The sequence below is a fragment of the Cyprinodon tularosa genome, unplaced genomic scaffold (genome assembly GCF_016077235.1).
Source record: "Cyprinodon tularosa strain WSP-4 unplaced genomic scaffold, ASM1607723v1 ctg880, whole genome shotgun sequence".
NCBI classification, from domain to species: Eukaryota; Metazoa; Chordata; class Actinopteri; order Cyprinodontiformes; family Cyprinodontidae; genus Cyprinodon; species Cyprinodon tularosa.
In genome coordinates this window covers 73339-91284 of record NW_024039652.1, presented here as the reverse complement: position 1 = coordinate 91284, position 17946 = coordinate 73339, and the positions used below count along the sequence as shown (strand labels likewise).

Sequence of the window (17946 nt, the reverse complement as noted above, 5' to 3'; positions counted from 1 at the left end):
AAAAAGTCCATTTTGGACTCCTGCATTTCTGGACTCCTGTCCAAAAACAATATTATGCTACAGTACATGACAAACGTTGAGCACTATCACCAAGTGAAAAACTGCAGCTCAAACTCCACCCCTCTTCCCTGAGTTTGGGGTCCCGCTAAGCTCCTGATTGGCCCTCCGTCTTCTCTTGTATGATTGGCTGCCACGGTTGTCCTCCTGAGAAGCTCACTTTACAAACATCTGAAGCACCACTGAATCGGGTCTTTAATTAGATGGTATAATCCTATGCGCTACTGTACATAGAACTGTAGTGTTGAAAGTCTTTATGTTTAGCTTTCTGGTAGCTTTTGGATGTTTTAAATATCTTAAGTGTTCCAGGATGTGCAAAGACAACAGTTGGTGCTTCTGTAAATTAGGCATTTTTTCTTCTCCTGGGTCACATAATCTAGATTGATGGTAATATCAGATGTAATGATTTACACAAGTCTTTGAATAGGTTTCATGTGTGTGCGTGTGTTTGTGTTTGGTTATTAGACTTGCCGCCAGGATGTCTGAAAAAAGAAAGAGATTATGCTGTTTCAAAAGCCAAAGAGTAAAAGTGGGTCTTAAGAGAAGACTGAAAACACTCCGTTGTGGAGGCTGTTCGTATATGGAGGGGCAGAGTATACCAAAGTATGGGAAAAGGCTTTGTCCCGGCCAGTTTTAATCCTCATCTTAGGCTCAATTTCCTGAGGGTGGCTCCCAGACCTCAAAGCACGTGCCGGAGAGTAAATCAAGAGGCGGTCAGTAACGTATTGAGAGGCCATATGCTCTAAACAACAGCTGAATACAACAAACCACACACAATAAAACATATCACAGAAGGTCGGTATTTCATGGTTTGTTTGGTTTTTATTTTATTTTCACTCAACCAAGAATGCATGCTTCACATCTGATACAGATTTATATGACTCCCTACTCCTGGGGTACTGCGGTCATGCTTTCATGCAAGTCCTTGTTTTCCTTTCATGTGCAGCAGCGGTTTTTTGATACTTCAAAAGGTTGTTAATCTTAAATAAAGATTGAGATACAAAGCATAAAAAACAAATGTATTTTATTTTCGCTTTTCCAAAACTAAAGATAAACAGAAATAAATAAAACACATGTGGTACAGGGCAATGTGTTGACATAGACACAGAGAGCTTTTTGCTGTTGATCTGAAGGCGGTCAGGAGAAAGCTAGAATCAATGGTTCTCTTTTCTTACTGCTTGTACTTGCTGTTTAGCTCACAATAGCTACTTGATTACAATGTGCTCCAACTTCAGTGATAAGAAGTCTTTTTTTTTTCTTTTACTCTCAAGTCATTCAGTGACAGTGCTTTTGCATTTCTGCCTGGGGGCATGCTTGTCTGTGTGCATTTGGATTGAAAAACACATTTAAAAACACCCGCACTCTGTAAACCATCTGTATGAAACCCAGTTGCACTTTCAAACATCAGTTAAAAATAATGTATTCAGCAGGAGGCATTGTGACTGACCTCCCAGTTTCTTTTGTTGTTTCAGCCCAAATAGAGACAATTCCTTCTCTTTCTGCTGGGAACAAAGCCTTTGTTTTAACTAAAATATTTTAGCAGTGCAGCGATGCATGAGCCACTCCTCTCAGTGCCAAGCACTAAGGTTTTCATATGAATAATCCAAGAAGGCAGACTCTCAGAGCCATGAAGCTGAATACTGAATAAAGAAGTGATGAAATATTGAGAAGTGCAGGAATGATGTTTGTTTTAATCTAATAAGGTCAGCGTGTAGACATGGTACCCACAAAGTCTACAATAGGTCTACAAAATGTCCAGCACTCAACAGAAGCCCAGTCTGACTGGCAACATGAAACTCAGACACTTTGCCACAGGAAAATAAAATTCCCTAATTACATCAACTGATTTTTGTAAATATGTCGAAAATATTTGATGATGACTGAAGTTAGTGAGAGATTTCCTGAACCAAGTGTTTTTTTAATATGTTTACTTCCACCAGCCCTTTATTCTACAGAATGTCACTAAACCCATTGCTATGAATAAAACACTCAGAGTGAAACATAGTGGAGCCTGTGGAGATGCATTTCCTAAGTAGAAATAGTAAAGCTCTGCAAGTGGATAAGGTGAAGCTGATTACAGTGTACACAACCCTGAAGGGAAACCTATGCAGAAGAGCATAGACAAGTGTAGAGGTCTGACTTCAAGAAGTACAGCAAATTTAAACATATAGCCAGAGGTGAAACTAAATGTTCTAGATCTAAACATCTGTGTTAGAGAGACATAGTTGGAGCAGAGTAAGAAAATAGGTGGCTATGTTTTTCTTTACAAGAGATGTTGAATTTGAGCCTGGAAATGAAGAAATGCACAAAACTTACAGTTCAGATTTGCCAAACTGGCTGAAATATAATCTAAAAGTAAAAACTCTGTTACTGACAGAACATTAAGATCTAATAGCATTGACTCAGTGTGCAGTTTTCAGTTTATACTGGCATAAAAGGGCTTTGGGTTGGTAATTTTCTTCCTCATCTCCCCCTGCCTATGACATGGAATCCCAATAAAATACTAGGAGTTTGTTATAACAAGAAAATTATTACTTATTAAGTTTAGTATTATTTTAATATTTAATACTATTAAGTTTTTCTTTTTTAGAGATTTGGAAGTTCATAGTGTTCAAGTACAAAGCATTGTGCACCTTGCCAGTAATCTTTTAGTTTCATTCAGTTTAAGAGCCTTAATGTATTTCTGTATGTCTAATATGTTTCAGTTATTCTGGGCTGTCTACCTGCATAATTTTCTGAAATAGGAGCCGACGGGAGTGCTGACATCAGACTTCCAGCGACCAAAAGCTAAAAACTGAAGTTAATGCACAAAGCTCTAAAATAGTAACTGGTTAATGACATTAGTGTTTACCTCAAACCTGCTGTATCATATGCAATTCAGACTGTATTATTTTTGAGTCTGTAAACATCATGAAACAAAGTGATGGGAAACACTAGGTACAACTTTTTCTGCTTCTAAAGAATTTAAGAGGAAAGGTAGAAGCAGGCATTTGATCAGCCTATTAGAAGCAGAAGGTGTGCTACATGCATGGGGTGGAGAAGGCTAAAAAAAAACAGCACCAGACTAAGCTGAAATGGCCCAGTTGTACTTTGGAGCCCACCCCTATTAAAATGCAGTAACAGCACCTAAAGAGAGCATCAGAAGTTAAGATTTTATTTAAGATGAACAATCTTAAAAGATGCAGCTCCAATCAACATTCAGATAAAAATAATATTGATGCACCTTTCCTTCATACATCCTGTATGAAATTCAGGGCAGCTTCAGGTTCCAGATAACCATTCAGGCAGTCGGTAAGGAAGAAAAAAACAGAATCAGTGACTAATAAAAACTAGTGCAGTGTTGGAGGTTTAGGAAATGAGTAGAATTTAGTGATGGGTTCATGAAGCATCTTGAAGCATTTCATCACATTGCCAAACTGTATTGATAGTGCGTTGATACTGTCTCCCAGAATACTGACACCTGCTGGACATTTAAAGACACTACAGGAAGCCTATTTGACAGACAAAACTTAAAGCTACAGTGTGTAATAATTACAGGGATATACAGTCAGAAATGTAATATATTATACATAACTATGTTATTTATAATCATCTACGAGCTCAGCCTCTTAACCTTAATGCCTTAGAATTCGTTATTTCTAATTACATAGGAGCGGGTCTCGCAGCCATGGAGGACGACATCTTTGCGCTACGGCAGCGCAGAGCCAACAAACTAGCGATTGCAAGATCGCCCATTACGCTCGAAAATAACTACGGCAAGTTGTTTAAGTCTACATGAAATCTATACCCTACACAGACTAATGAAATACTATCTGTAAAATTATCTATGTAAACAAACCTCATCACTTGAGAAGGTAGGTGATGCGAACGTCGTGGAAGACATTTTGTCCCGTAACGCTCGCCGTACTGTTGGGGGGGAGAACCGGTGGGGGGGAGATGTTCATGTTGCTGCGGTCTGCAGTCTGGACGTTAGATGTCGCTGAAAATTACACACTGTAGCTTTAATTAATTTGATGACCTAGTACAATGATATAATTAGTGTTGCACTAATACCAGTATTGGGCGGGGCCCCAATCCAGCACTAAAATTATGGTATCGGTATCGCGAGTACCAACAAATAGGGCACCGATACCATTTTGAGAGCCAAAAGTTTATTCAACTATTGTCACCCATTCCAGGTAGGTAATAAAAAGTTCTACTGGATTCACTTTGTATTAGTCTTTTTCCTGCTTCACGAAGGTAGGCAGTAGCTTTACAAAGCCATGATGGCAATTATTTAAATCAAAGTAGTATGCAGTTCTTCATATACACACACACATCAATTTAAAACAGATGGTATCGGTATGGTATCCGTATCGGCCAATACTGCACAGCCAGCTATCGGGGTGAAAAAATGGCATCGGTGCAACACTAGTTACAAATATATCTGTTATTTGTGTGTTTTTGGCTTTCTTCCTACATGGAAAGTTTTTTAATTTGAATCATATCTATACTGCCAAAAAAATGGCTTCGGCACAACAACATAATTAAAGTTATTGTAGATTATATTGTATTATTTCATATCTAAGTTTAAATTGAAAATATCTTTGGTATTTTTAGATACAGCCAATGTAATACAAACAGTGTAAACATATAGCCTATCATAACGTGAAAATTAAGGGGAACATGAATGATGCTTGTGGACTAGGATTTTAAATCATATTTTTGAAACATTAACTATAGTAAAAACGGTATATAAGCTAAGAGTCAATTTGAAATGAACTTTAATTCAGATAAGTTGAGTGATAACTGAGAGGAACAGGATGACACAAGAAAATGAAAATAAACAACAGCAACGGCTGAAATGTACCTATTCCTTTTAGGCTGCTCCAAAATTCTTGATCATTTTAATGATAAACAGCAAAATATGAGACATTTTTTTAAGCAGATGCATCATGTTGACAGATACGTTTTCAAACACATAGTTTAGTAAGTCGGTCATTTAGAGACAACTCCTGTATTGGTCACATGACTTTCTTGAAACGACAAGTGCACCGATAGTGTTTCGTTCTATGGGCTCGACATGGACCCATCACTAGTAGAATTATACAGCAGTCATTCCTCTGGTACAATTTTTATGCTGTCAGTGGTCCACCAGGGTCAGAAGCACCACATGCCTTGAATGTTGAAAATCATCAGTTCACCTGGGAGCTCAGCAATGCTGTGCTGCAATCACAGTGAGAATTGTCCACACTACGAGAGGTATTCATATTCATATTTTTAAGGGGTTCTTCAACAGGTTGCAGATGTTGATTAAGGAGGTTTCTTCCTGTTAAAAGGGAGTTTTTCCTCTCCACTGTCGCTACAAGCATGCTTAGTGTGGGGGGTTGTATTTGAGTCAATGAGTCAATGCAATCAACTGGTTTTCCTTAGATAGAAAACTTTGTATCAATTTGACTGTATGATCTGGTTGAACTGTAAAGTGCCTTGAGATGACATGTGTTGTGAATTTGGCGCTATATAAATAAACTGAATTGAATTGAATTGAATTAAAGGATCCTCTGCAGTGGTTTGACTTATGGAGAAGCCTTTGGTTGAAGATACTCTGTTGTTGTTCGGCAGAGATGGGAAGTAACGAAGTACAAATACTTTGTTACTGTACTCAAGTAGATTTTTCTGATATTTTTACTTTACTTTACTACTTATTTTTATGGCAAATTTTTACTTCTACTCCTTACATTTTTACACAAATATCTGTACTTTCTACTCCTTACATTTAAAAAAATTGGCTCGTTACTTTAGTTTTGAATAATTTCAATGGAGTTACCATTATTATTTTTCACGTCATCAATACCAAATTCAATCTAATTGGATGGGAATCTACGTTGAATTTGACGCACCACTACAAGATGAATCGACAGATTCTGCGGTATTCATTCGTGGCAAATCATTGCAGCTTGGTGGCGGTGGCGTTAGAATAGTAGCATGGACGACGAGATGATTTAAAATGAACACAACGTAGATCTAGTCCTATTGGCAGACATCCATTTAAAATGTAGGCAACGACATGAAAAAAGTGGTTTCTACTTTTACTTTTATACTTTATGTAAATTTACAGCCTGTACCTTGTTACTTTTACTTGTGTACTTCCACTTTTACCAGAGTATTTTTTAACACAAGTATCTGTACTTTTACTCAAGTATGGAAAGTGAGTACGTTGGCCATCTCTGTGGTTCGGCAGTCTGATGGAAGAGGATGCTCAGGATTCTTTATAATGTTCTTCAATTAGTTAGCAATTTCTTAAAACAGGTCAGAGGCCTACATATTTTACCACACATTAATTTTTACACATGCAGACCTGAGAGTGAAATATTGGGTTCGATGGCTTTTTCTGTCTTCAAACATGAGGCGCCTGGGCAGAAATAAAACCTCAAACAGCTGAAGCAACTTGGTAAAGAATGTGACACAAGCATGTGAGAGAGGTGGATGGCCTAATGGAAAACTGGAGTATTTAAAGTGTTGTTCAGACCAAAACAGAACTAACCAAGTCGAAGAAATAAAAAATGCAAAAATTTAAATCATCCGTGTTACCGTAATTAAACCTTGGAAATCAGTCCCATCATGTGAGAGGTGCTCTGTCCTTGCAGATGCACCTGGAAACGTAGGTCTTTGTCAACAGACTGATCCAAATCTTTGCTGGTGTCCCAGAACCTGACTGTTATTTTTCCTGACTCTGGCTCAGTCTCATTAAACTGAACGGTGACATTGGTAGGAGCTGTGAGGATTTCAACACCTGGAGACACAATAGGACAGTTAATTCAATTCAATTCAGTTTATTTATATAGCGCCAAATTCACAACACATGTCATCTCAAGGCACTTTACAGTTCAACCAGATCATACAGTCAAATTGATACAAAGTTTTCTGTCTAAGGAAAACCAGTTGATTGCATTGACTCATTGACTCAAATACAATCCCTCACACTAAGCATGCTTGTAGCGACAGTGGAGAGGAAAAACTCCCTTTTAACAGGAAGAAACCTCCAGCAGAACCAGGCTCAGTGTGAGCGGCCATCTGCCGAGGCCGACTGGGGTTCAAGGAGACGGAAGCAGAGACACAAAAAGCAGCTGTAAAAGGCGGCCCCATCCAGGAAACACACAGCCAGGCAGACGAGCTCCGAGCCAGCTCCCATTCCAGAGGACGAAGAGAGCACATCCACTCAGTCACGGTCAGAGAAACAGGACTACACTGGAAAACAGGCCGATCTCCAACATCTATAAACAAGGGTGTTGATGGAAGCAGCACAGCTGATGTTTCTTTCCAGGATGACGTCACAGCCAAACAGGAACAGACGAGGCAAAGCTACCCTGAGGAAAAGCAGAGAGAGCAGAACGTTAGAGATTGAACTAACAGATTCTGCAGAATAGGAGAACAGAGAGAGAATGAAGCAGAATAATGAAATGGGGGTCCCTATGCCCTCCAGCAGTCTAAGCCTATAGCAGCATAACTATAGAGATAGCTCAGGATAACCTGAGCCGCTCTAACTATAAACTTTATCAAAAAGGAAAGTTTTAAGCCTAGCCTTAAAAGTAGACAGGATGTCTGCCTCACGGACTAAAACTGGTAGTTGGTTCCACAGGAGAGGAGCCTGATGACTAAAAGATCTGCCTCCAATTCTACTTTTAGAAATTCTAGGAACCACTAGTAAACCTGCAGATTGAGAGCGAAGTGCTCTGTTAGGAACATAAGGAACAATCAGATCTCTGATATAAGATGGAGCTTGGCCATTTAAGGCTTTATATGTGAGAAGGAGGATTTTAAATTCTATTCTTGATTTAACAGGAAGCCAATGAAGAGAAGCCAGGATAGGCGAGATATGATCTCTCTTTTTAATTTTCATTAGAACTCTGGCTGCAGCATTTTGGATCAGCTGAAGGCTTTTAACTACAGTTTGTGGACTTCCTGATAGTAAAGAATTACAATAGTCCAGCCTTGAAGTAACAAATGCATGGACTAGTTTCTCAGCATCAACCCTGGACAGGAGATTTCTAATTTTTGCAATATTCCTCAGATGAAAGAAGGATATTCTAGAAACCTCTTTGATATGGGATTTAAATGACAGGTCCTGATCAAAAATAACACCAAGATTTTTTACTTTATTATCTGAAATCAGTTTAATCCCATCCAAATGAAGTGACTGGCTAATCAGCTTCTTTTTCAGAGACTCTGGTCCAAAGACTATAACTTCTGAGCAGAAAGTTAAGAGTCATCCAGGTTTTTATGTCTTCAAGACATGCCTGTAATCTATGTAATGGGTTAGCTTCATCTGGATTTATAGACAGATATAGCTGGGTATCATCAGCATAACAGTGGAAATTAATCCCATGCTGTCTAATAACTCTACCAATTGGGAGCATGTATAAAGTAAAGAGAATTGGTCCTAGCACTGATCCCTGTGGTACTCCACAGGTAACCTGTGAGCATGTGGAAGATTTGTCAGCATGTGGAAGTTACAGTTTTATATCACTTTTCCGCCCACAGATTATTACTCTACTTTCACAGATTGACTGATGTCCTACCTTTGTGCTTTTCTATTTCGGCCAAGCAGACCGACATCATCCAGAACCTTGGTGCTGTTTGAGTCTTTAGACCACAGATCATGGCTGGCAGAGAGAGGAGGCGATGTGGGGAGTAGTCGGTGAAGGACCACAAGCACTGCAGGCCGGTAGTCCTGGGAACTCTGACCTCCACCCGCTTTATGTTTTCTTCATCATTTGGTTGCTCTTCTAGAACAAGAACATCCAAATGTCCTCACACACACAGGACAGTTTTTTTTTTTCATTTTTATATAAAACTGTCATAGCTAACTGTCATATTGGTCACACTTGCCTTTTTTTCTCAGTAAGTGTCTATGGAGCCTGTTTTTGGACAGCAAAGTTAGGACGCTCTCCCACACAGGGCATCCAGAACGGGATGTAACAGACAAACAGACGCCCACCTCGACTCCTGAGTCAGTCTTCCGATATCCTTTGATTCTGACCTGCAGCATAAAAGGACCTTTCTTCACCTCATCGATTGGTAGAAAGGTTTTCAAACTCTGATGCACACGAGTCAAACCTAGAACAGAAGATCGAATGGAAATCAGCCAGGGTCATCCTTTCCCGCAGTTCCTTGGAAGAGTATTTACTACCTTTTTATGCTGATACAGACATATAATTCAATCTATGTTAGATCTATGTGCATGTAGCAAACTATTCTGAAGCTATTCTAAACTAGAACTTTTTTCCTCTTTAAATAAAACTGTAAATGGAAAAATCTGTGGTTTGAGCCTTGACTCTGATGCAATTAAATACTTCAGTAGATTGAAACGCCCATATTATTCGAATTCACTGTGAAACTCGACACAAAGTCTGAATGTTACAAGGCCTCGCTCACAGCAGTGCGCTTGAAACACTTCTCAGTGACAATTCTGCTTCAAAACGTTCAAAGCTGTGTCAAGCTTAACATCATTAGTGGCAGCTGCCAAGCAGCTTGGTGAAAAAAATTATACTGTTGAAAAAATTATTAGAAACTGGGAGAACCGAATCAGGAAGAAGCGTCAACTGGAAGAAGATCCTGATGCTCAGACCGCAAGCAGCAGAAGCAGTAAATACACGCTTTTCATTTTTAAAGCTTGTACAAGTTTAGTTCTAATGCACGTTGGGCAGAGCTACCTTATCCTTTCTTTGCCAATAACAGTGGCGGATGAAATCGAGAGAATTGCTTGACTTATTTTAATGAATAATGTTAAGTTCAGACCGAAAGCACTGCAAGCAGCAAAAAGCTTCTGCTGCTTCATTTTTGATGCCTGTCCACCTTAAGATCCGACGTCCAATAAATGTGCCCAGATGCATCTGCCGCGGCTTTACTATATTAGCTGTTATAAATGGGTAACAAGTAGTTTTAATATGCTAAGTGAGAAAGTCCACCTGAAAACTTCATCTGCACAGTCAGTTAATCGAGATTACGATCCTGACTTCAAATATTTTGCTGTCAGAGCCGCTCAGACCCCTGTACAGCGGCAGTGCGCGGTCACTAGGAATCACGTTCTACAGCAGCCTCTGGCCCGCCAGCCTCTTTGCGGTTTTCCACTACTGTTCGCTGCGATTGGAAGGTGTTTTTCACATACATAATCCAAATTGCAGGCACCAGAATGATAAAATTTAACATATTTTGCCGGCAAGTTTCTACATTTTAAGTTAATTTAGACATTCATAAACTGTTTCAGAGCAGTGACCATAGCGATCTTCATCAGCAGTGCTGTGTGTCTCTCCCTGCCAGCTCCCAGATCAGTTTCTCTGATTGGTGGATGTGGGGCGTCGAGCAGCAAAAGTTAAATTATTCCATATCCAGCAGCTGCTGCTTTTGAAGCACATTGCATGCTTCAGTTGCTCAGAAGCTCTCAAGGTGCGGCTTCAGCTGCTCAGCGGGACCTATTGCTGTGCCTTAATGCACATCAACCATTGACTTTAAATGTAAACTAGCTGCATCTGCTGCATCTGCTGCCTCTGCAGCCTGCTGTCTGAATGTAGCATAAGAAAGGTGAGGAATCAGTCCAGAGCTACACAGGAGGAGCTGGTCAATGACCTGAAAAGAGCTGGGACCCCCGTTACAAAGGTTACTGTTGGTAATATACTAAGACATCATGGTTTAAAATCATGCATGGCTTTAGTCAGCACAGTTCAAGACTTGTCTTAAGTTTCCTCATGATCATTGAGGTAATCCAGAGGAAGTCATAGGAAAAAGTTACGTGGTCAGATGAGACTAAAATCAAACATTATGGTCTAATTTAAACTTGCTGTGTTTGTAGAAAGAAGAATGCAGAATCCCCCCAAAAAAACCACCCCTACTATGGAGTAGTGATCAAAATGAAGCCTCAAAAAGCAATGAAGCCTTCATACCTAAAGATTCATTACTTGATGCTTCATTCATTGCTCACTAGTGACATCTACTGTAGCACAGACATTATGACAGCCCTCATATTTAAAAAATCAGTAAACAGCAATGTGTCTAATATTGTCAAAAAAAAAAGGTTTTTGTTATATACATGTGTAATTATTATTATACTGTATGCTGCTGTATCTCTGCTGATTTGTAACCCAACTACCTACAACAACCCACAAAGCGGAAAGTTTCTTTGCACTTTTACTTTGAAATCCGACACGAGAAAATAAGCAGTGACATGTTAACAGTAATGCGTAGCATCGCTTCTTCCTGGTCAAGCAATCAGCACCTTTATTTATAGATGTTCCATATCGGCCTGTTTTTCAGTGTAGTCCTGTTTCTCTGACTGTGACTGGCTGGATGTGCTCTCTTCATCCTCTGACATGGAAGCTTGCTAGGAGCTTGTCTGCCTGGCTGTGTGTTTCCTGGACAGGAAACACACATACAGCTGCTTATTGTATCTCTGCTTCTGTCTCCTTGAACCCCAGTCGGCCTCAGCAGATGGCCGCTCACACTGAGCCTGGTTCTGCTGGAGGTTTCTTCCTGTTAAAAGAGATGTTTTCCTCTCCACTGGGACTACAAGCATGCTTTGTGAACCTAATTGAATTGAAGCATTAAAGCAGGGCTTTGTTAGACATGCCCCAGTTTTACTGGCTTCAGATGTCCAATCACTACTGTGGAGCATAGGGGTGGAAGCATCATTTTTTGGGGGGTGGTTTTCAGCACAGGACGACTGCACTGTATTAAGGTGAAGGAACAACCTCCTTCCTTAATTTAGAGTATTGGAAGACCCATCCACAACCCGAAAATGATTTAAAGCACACAGCCAGGATAACCAAGGAGTTGTTCCGGAAAAAGAAGAAAATGTCAAAGCCCTCCATGATTTGTCAGTGGGATGACTTGCAAAATTGCAGGTTGTTCAAATACTAATTTTCCTCACTGTATTTGTATTCAGGTCCCCTTATTTACATTAATCCCATTAACAGTGAACATGCCGTCATTCCTGCTTCGAGATTCAGTGGCTACAACATAATGTGCTTGGAATGCTTTTTCTCAACAAAGGAAGACCATAGAAACACTTTGCAGTACAATTTGAACTGCTAACCCTTGTATATTCCCAATAAGTTCCAGTTCCATCAAATCAGAACAGATTTCTCTGACCAGTTTCTTGGACATGCAGCGCTTGTCTTTGGTGCTTATATTATCGGTACAGGTGCAAAGCCATGTCTTAACGAATTTCAGATCTTTTTTTTTTCAGATCATGGAGTAAAATGCTACTTAGTTAAATACTTTGTGATAGGATTTAAACACTTTTTGTTTTAACCCTCGTTTTATCTTCAACATTTAATCTCTGACCTGTCTGCTCTGTTCCTTGATGCTGTCCTAATGCTGTTGCCTTCTTTTCTCCATCTTCAAACCCCTGAGACGGGACCGCTGAATTATACTAAAAGAACATGAAAGTGGACTGGATTTTATTTCTGGTGCATAAATGGAACTGAATACACAGCATTCGTGATATTTATTTTTTTCTAATGGGGGGGGGGTTGCAAATTACTGCACTGCCTTCTTTCTGTTAGTCTGGTTTGCTAAAACATCCATATAGTCCATGATATTTATGTTTGTAACGTGAAACATATTTAACAGGTTCAACGTTTATTGAATACTCCTTTAATGGTCTAGTCCAGGGGTGTGCAACTTCAGTCCTGGAGGGCCTGTATCCTGCAACTTTTAGATATCTCCTTGACCTAACACACATGTATTAAGTATATAGATAATTAAAAGGATTGCATGTTGCATACTAGGGAGGTAATTCAACCATTTGATTCAGGTGTGTTGGACCAAGGATGGACCTAAATGTTGCAGGAAACAGGCCCTGAAGGCCTGGAGTTGCCCACTCCTGATTTAGTTTGTCCACTGTGACATTTCCTCGTACCTGCTGGGTTGAGCCTAAAGTTGCGATCAGTTAACAACATGAGCATGAGTCTGGAGCACAGAACCTCCGGGAAACACAGCGGGATGTCTCTGTATTCGGTGTCCGGATAATCCCAACCATATCCTGCTGCGCAGCAGAATCTCCTCAGCAAGGATCCGTCCAGCCTTAAAAAAAGCAAAGACAAACCATCTGAAAAGTAAATGTTCCACAGCTACCTGCTCTTCCTTTAAACAGCTTTCTTCATGCTGCTCACCTGCAATTGAGGACCGTGTAAACGACGGCGCGCGCCTCGCATACAGCTGCCCTTTCCTGCGCGTTACAGCTCTGCTCAGGTATTTCATGTAAAGATACACTAAACTTGGAAGTTTGTCGCTATTTAGCACATTCTTATCTAGCAGCTTATGTGAGCGGTAAATGTATATGTAACCTAAATACAAACAACCAACCGATAGCGGCGCAATAATAAAGCTTCGCGCGTTTCCCATGTTGGTTAGACTGTTTTTGCTCGGAGGCCACAGCTCTGGACTGAAGTACACTTCGCTGCAGCTAACAGAAAGGGGCGGGGACGGACCACTGTCAGTCTCATACCTTATATGGAAATGGGACCATTTCATTCCGGAACTGACGGGGGCGCTAGTGACACTATTTTCTGTACCGACCGTTTCATAATAATTATAATAATAATAACGTATTTTATTTGACAACGCCTTTCAAAACACCCAAGAACACTTTCAACATTAAAAATACAAATTAAACAGTAAAGAAATGGCTACAAAACGTGATATGTCACGTGGCATGTCTGTCACGTGGTATGTCCCTTTTTTATTTTGAAATCTTTATTTAAAATTATCTTAGTAACAAACAATCTAAAATAAGCAACAATAAGGAATCATTATGGAGATGTATTTATCTATCCTTACACCCTATATATCTCTAACAAAAGTCATAAAAAATAAAATAAATATTTTGGAGACAAATGTACATTACATTAAGAGCACATTTATCCATCCATTAATTTTTATGAATTATCCTCAAGTGGGGTCATGAAGGCTGCTGACCCTGGACAGATCCCCAGTCCATCGCTGATTAAGAAAACAGATATAAACAAATACATGCTGGTGCTGAAGTTCAAATAATATATTTTGATGTTGTGAACGGTACTCTTAAAATAAATAAGTTAAAATCTAAAATATAATAGCCTTTGGCTTATTTAATAAGAACTAGATGGAAAAGAGGTTTGGTCTGTAAAACATTTAGTCGACAATTTTGGCCAACTTAGTACGTCCATTCATGGTGCACTTTTGCTGTTTATTTGCCAAATATTTTTTCTTATTATTCTCATTGTGAATATAATTTACAAACAAACCAAAGGACTTTTGAACTTTTAACAAGTGCCATTCGGTAACTAGAATATACTTGGTTGCAGGTGACCTGGCTCAATTATTATCATTATTGACCATAATGTCTCCTATAAGGACTCCAGCTCAACTAGTAAACTGACTGGTGTCCCACTATTCCATTTAGAAATACCATATTAATTTTATCAATATCAATAAATTCATGAACTGCACTCCAAAAACATGAATATCCAATTGTAGGAAAACCCAAAGTGATTAATTAAAACCTTAAATGTAGCTTCAACCTGGAAAGACTCGCACAGAAAGTAGGTTTTAGAAAGTTCATTTGACAATAATCTTCAACTTTCTGATCCCGGCAGTAGACACTGTACTGGTAACCACCAGAGAGAATGATCTTTGATTCTACATGAAAACCTTTTTGAATAAAGTCTGTCTTCATCTCACCTGCTCAGCCAATCACCTGCTCAGGTGCCTCCCTCCCAGCCTAACGGCGCCGGTCTCAAGTCCTTCACCCTTCATAAAGTCCAGCTTGATGTGTGCAACTGCTCCTCACCTGAGCTTCCATCACCTCCACCCTGATTACACCTTCGCATTGCTCGTTTAATCTTATGTTTGTATCTGAACAATATGTTTCTGCAACTTATTTTTTATTACATAAAACAAGTTGATTCTAACTGTTAAAACATAAACAACTTGTCTGTATGTCAGGTTTGTAAAGAAAATTTGTATTGATTCCAGTGATTGTTCAAAAATGTATAGGAAACATTGTATATTGCAAGTTATTAGCTTTGCTTGCATTTAAAATTTTCCAATTGTCAAACAACGCTGTTACAATATATTTACAACTACTTTATTGGTTCTACTGTCTCTCCAACAAATTACAGCCACAATGTAACTTTGTGGAAACGACACCATTTCTATGAAAACTAAATGATGTAAATCAACTGAGCTACAACAAAAGGAACTTTCAAAAATGTAAATAATATTGAAAGAACACATTATGAAAAAGGAGGACTGCACAAGTCAAAAGGTAAATATTCTTTATCAGAAACGATTTCAAATGGCATGTCACAAAAAAAACTAACAATATGTGACAGATTGTGGAAAGCAACTTATATTTTCTTTGAATTCAATGTTGGCACTCAGGGCAAAGTCCAGGTATGCCATCACAGTAGTAACGAGGGTACTCTCCTCTCCTCCGCATCTGAAAATAAAAAAATAAAAAAACAAACAAAATAAAAAACAGGTGCATTGCAAGACTGTAATACAGGAAGAATGGGTGATACATATGATTATGAATGAATCTTACCTGTAAGATTGGCGGTATCCTTTCTACCTGCATGGTGAAGAGCATTAAACAATAATTAATACTTTATATCTCTCAGTATCTTATCCTTTCATCTCTAATGATATAAAAAAAGTTGTCCAAATAATGAATTTTAATAAAAAAAAAAAAAAAAAATCATTTAGGGTTTTAGTCTCATTTGCACATAAAGATACACAAATCAAAATTACTAGTTATGTGTAAATTTAAAAAATGAACCTCAATTTGTGCCTCGGCTCCTTTGGCATAGGTGTGGTCATCAGCACACAGAGTCTGTAAAAATACAGATATGTTCTAAGTGAAAGATGAATGCAAATCCAAATAACATCAAAACTGCTTCAACCCTTTTAATTCTTCTATACTGATTTTCTTTCAGACTTAAAAAAATAAGCATAGAACAAAAGTACACTGTAAATGGACATAATACAAATTCTATGACTTAAAACAACAAAGTGATGAATTTTAGCTACAGCTTACCTCACATTTTGCCCTCTCATGAACTTTTTTCCGCTTTCTCTCCTTTTGTAGTTCTTCTCTGGACCTTTTAAAAAGGACAAATTGAAGGTTTTCTTAAAAAAACTGAATCTAGAAAACGCATTAATTTACTATGTGAAAAAAATTTTAAGAAGGTAAAATTACCTTTTGTTGATTTTGTGGGTTTTGCATTATGGATCGTGTGCCGAACACCAGTGCAAAAACTTTTCAAACTTCTTTCTTTCTTCTTCCTTTCCTCTTAACCCCGCGTCTTTAAGGCATTTATACTAGTGATTATGAAAATAGCGCCCCCTTCATTTCCGGAATGCAATAGTCCCATTTCCAAATAAGGTATGGGACTGACGGAAAGGTCCGTCCCCGCCCCTTTCTGTTTGCTGCAGCGAGGTCCTTCTCTCTGGACTTCGGACGCCTCTGGTTCTACGGCAAGCGCGTTAAGACAAAACAAGTAGAGAATTTCGAGAATAATGAATCAAAAGCGATGCAATAGTAGGCTTCAACTTAAGCAACCAGTTCTAGTGTGGATTTTAAACATCAAGTCGCACATTTCTAAAGAACGAACATCAGCACCCTTAATTGCATATGCCTCTCAATAATAAAAGTAGTCTGTATGACTTTTAACCACTTTGTAACTCTTAGAATGTACATATTTTACGTTACATAATTACGTTAAAACAGCAGAAGGTTGGTGGAAAAAAAAAAGTTCACGTGTGAAATCTAAGGAGAGCATTAATCAGAGAAGTAGAATAGAATTCAACTTTGTTGTCATTATGTCACAAGTACAAAGCAACAAAATGTAGACTTTGCATCTATCTAGAAGTGCTATACAGGATATATTTATTTACATGTGTACAGAGACTATTTATGCATGGACTATAGATGGTATATATATATATATATATATACATAAACAGAGTAATTGTAAGAGGATTTAAAATAAATAAATAAATAAATAAATAAGGAAGCTATATACAGATTCATCCATCCATTTTCTGTCACACTTATCTCCAGCTGTCTACTGGGCGAGAGGCGGGGTACAACCTGGACAGGTCGCCAGTCCATCTCAGGGCAACACGTAGACGCACAACTATTCTCTCTCACACACTCACCTAAGGACAATTTAGAGAAGCCAATTAAGCTAACAGTCATGTTTTTGAACTGTGGGAGGAGTACCAGGAGAGAACCCACACATGCTCAGGGAGAACATGCAAACTCCATACAGAAAGAGCATGGACTAGGAATCAAACCCAGAACCTTCTTGCTGCAAGGCAGCAGTGCTATCCACTGCCCACCCCATATACAGATTGTAACATTCTGACAGAATGTATTGTTTATGAATGCTGTTCCTCATTTACATATAACGTTGTGATTCGTTTACATAGTCACATGATACAGCACGCATGACGTAGTTGGACATACGTAGTGACGGTTCACGTTGTAACTGTATTCTGAGTATCTGCCGAATAAAGAAGCAGCTCAACAAATTAGCTCATGTCGATTTATGTACACACTGTACACGACGCAGAACACAACATGGTGTCAGAATAAAAGGCTTATCGACGAAAGATGGACGCCTCAGGAGTACCTTCGCCCCGCATGGACTGGGATGCAAAAAACTTGCCCGACGCATGGCGGAAGTTCAAGCAACATGTCGAACTTATGTTCTCAGGGCCTCTAAAGAAAAAGGGGGGAAGACAAGAAGTGCAGCTACCTCCTCCTCTGGTTCGGAGAAAAAGGCAGGGACATTTTCAACACATGGACATTAACCGAAGACCAACATAAGTTATTAAAAACGTACTATGATCACTACGAAGCATATG

At 39.0% G+C, this 17946-nt stretch overlaps 2 long non-coding RNA genes across 2 annotated transcripts; both read right to left on the bottom strand.

The window, feature by feature from the left end:
- Positions 1–6764: 6764 nt before the first annotated feature.
- Positions 6765–13240, bottom strand: LOC119775600. Its single transcript, XR_005279677.1, has 4 exons — positions 13206–13240; positions 12953–13116; positions 8616–9153; positions 6765–6829 (listed from the first exon to the last, which is right to left on the bottom strand). It is a non-coding gene; the product is annotated as an uncharacterized LOC119775600 (long non-coding RNA).
- A 2093-nt stretch (positions 13241–15333) lies between these two features.
- Positions 15334–16516, bottom strand: LOC119775599. The gene is made up of 5 exons (XR_005279676.1): positions 16274–16516; positions 16112–16175; positions 15854–15907; positions 15620–15646; positions 15334–15514 (listed from the first exon to the last, which is right to left on the bottom strand). It is a non-coding gene; the product is annotated as an uncharacterized LOC119775599 (long non-coding RNA).
- Positions 16517–17946: the final 1430 nt, after the last annotated feature.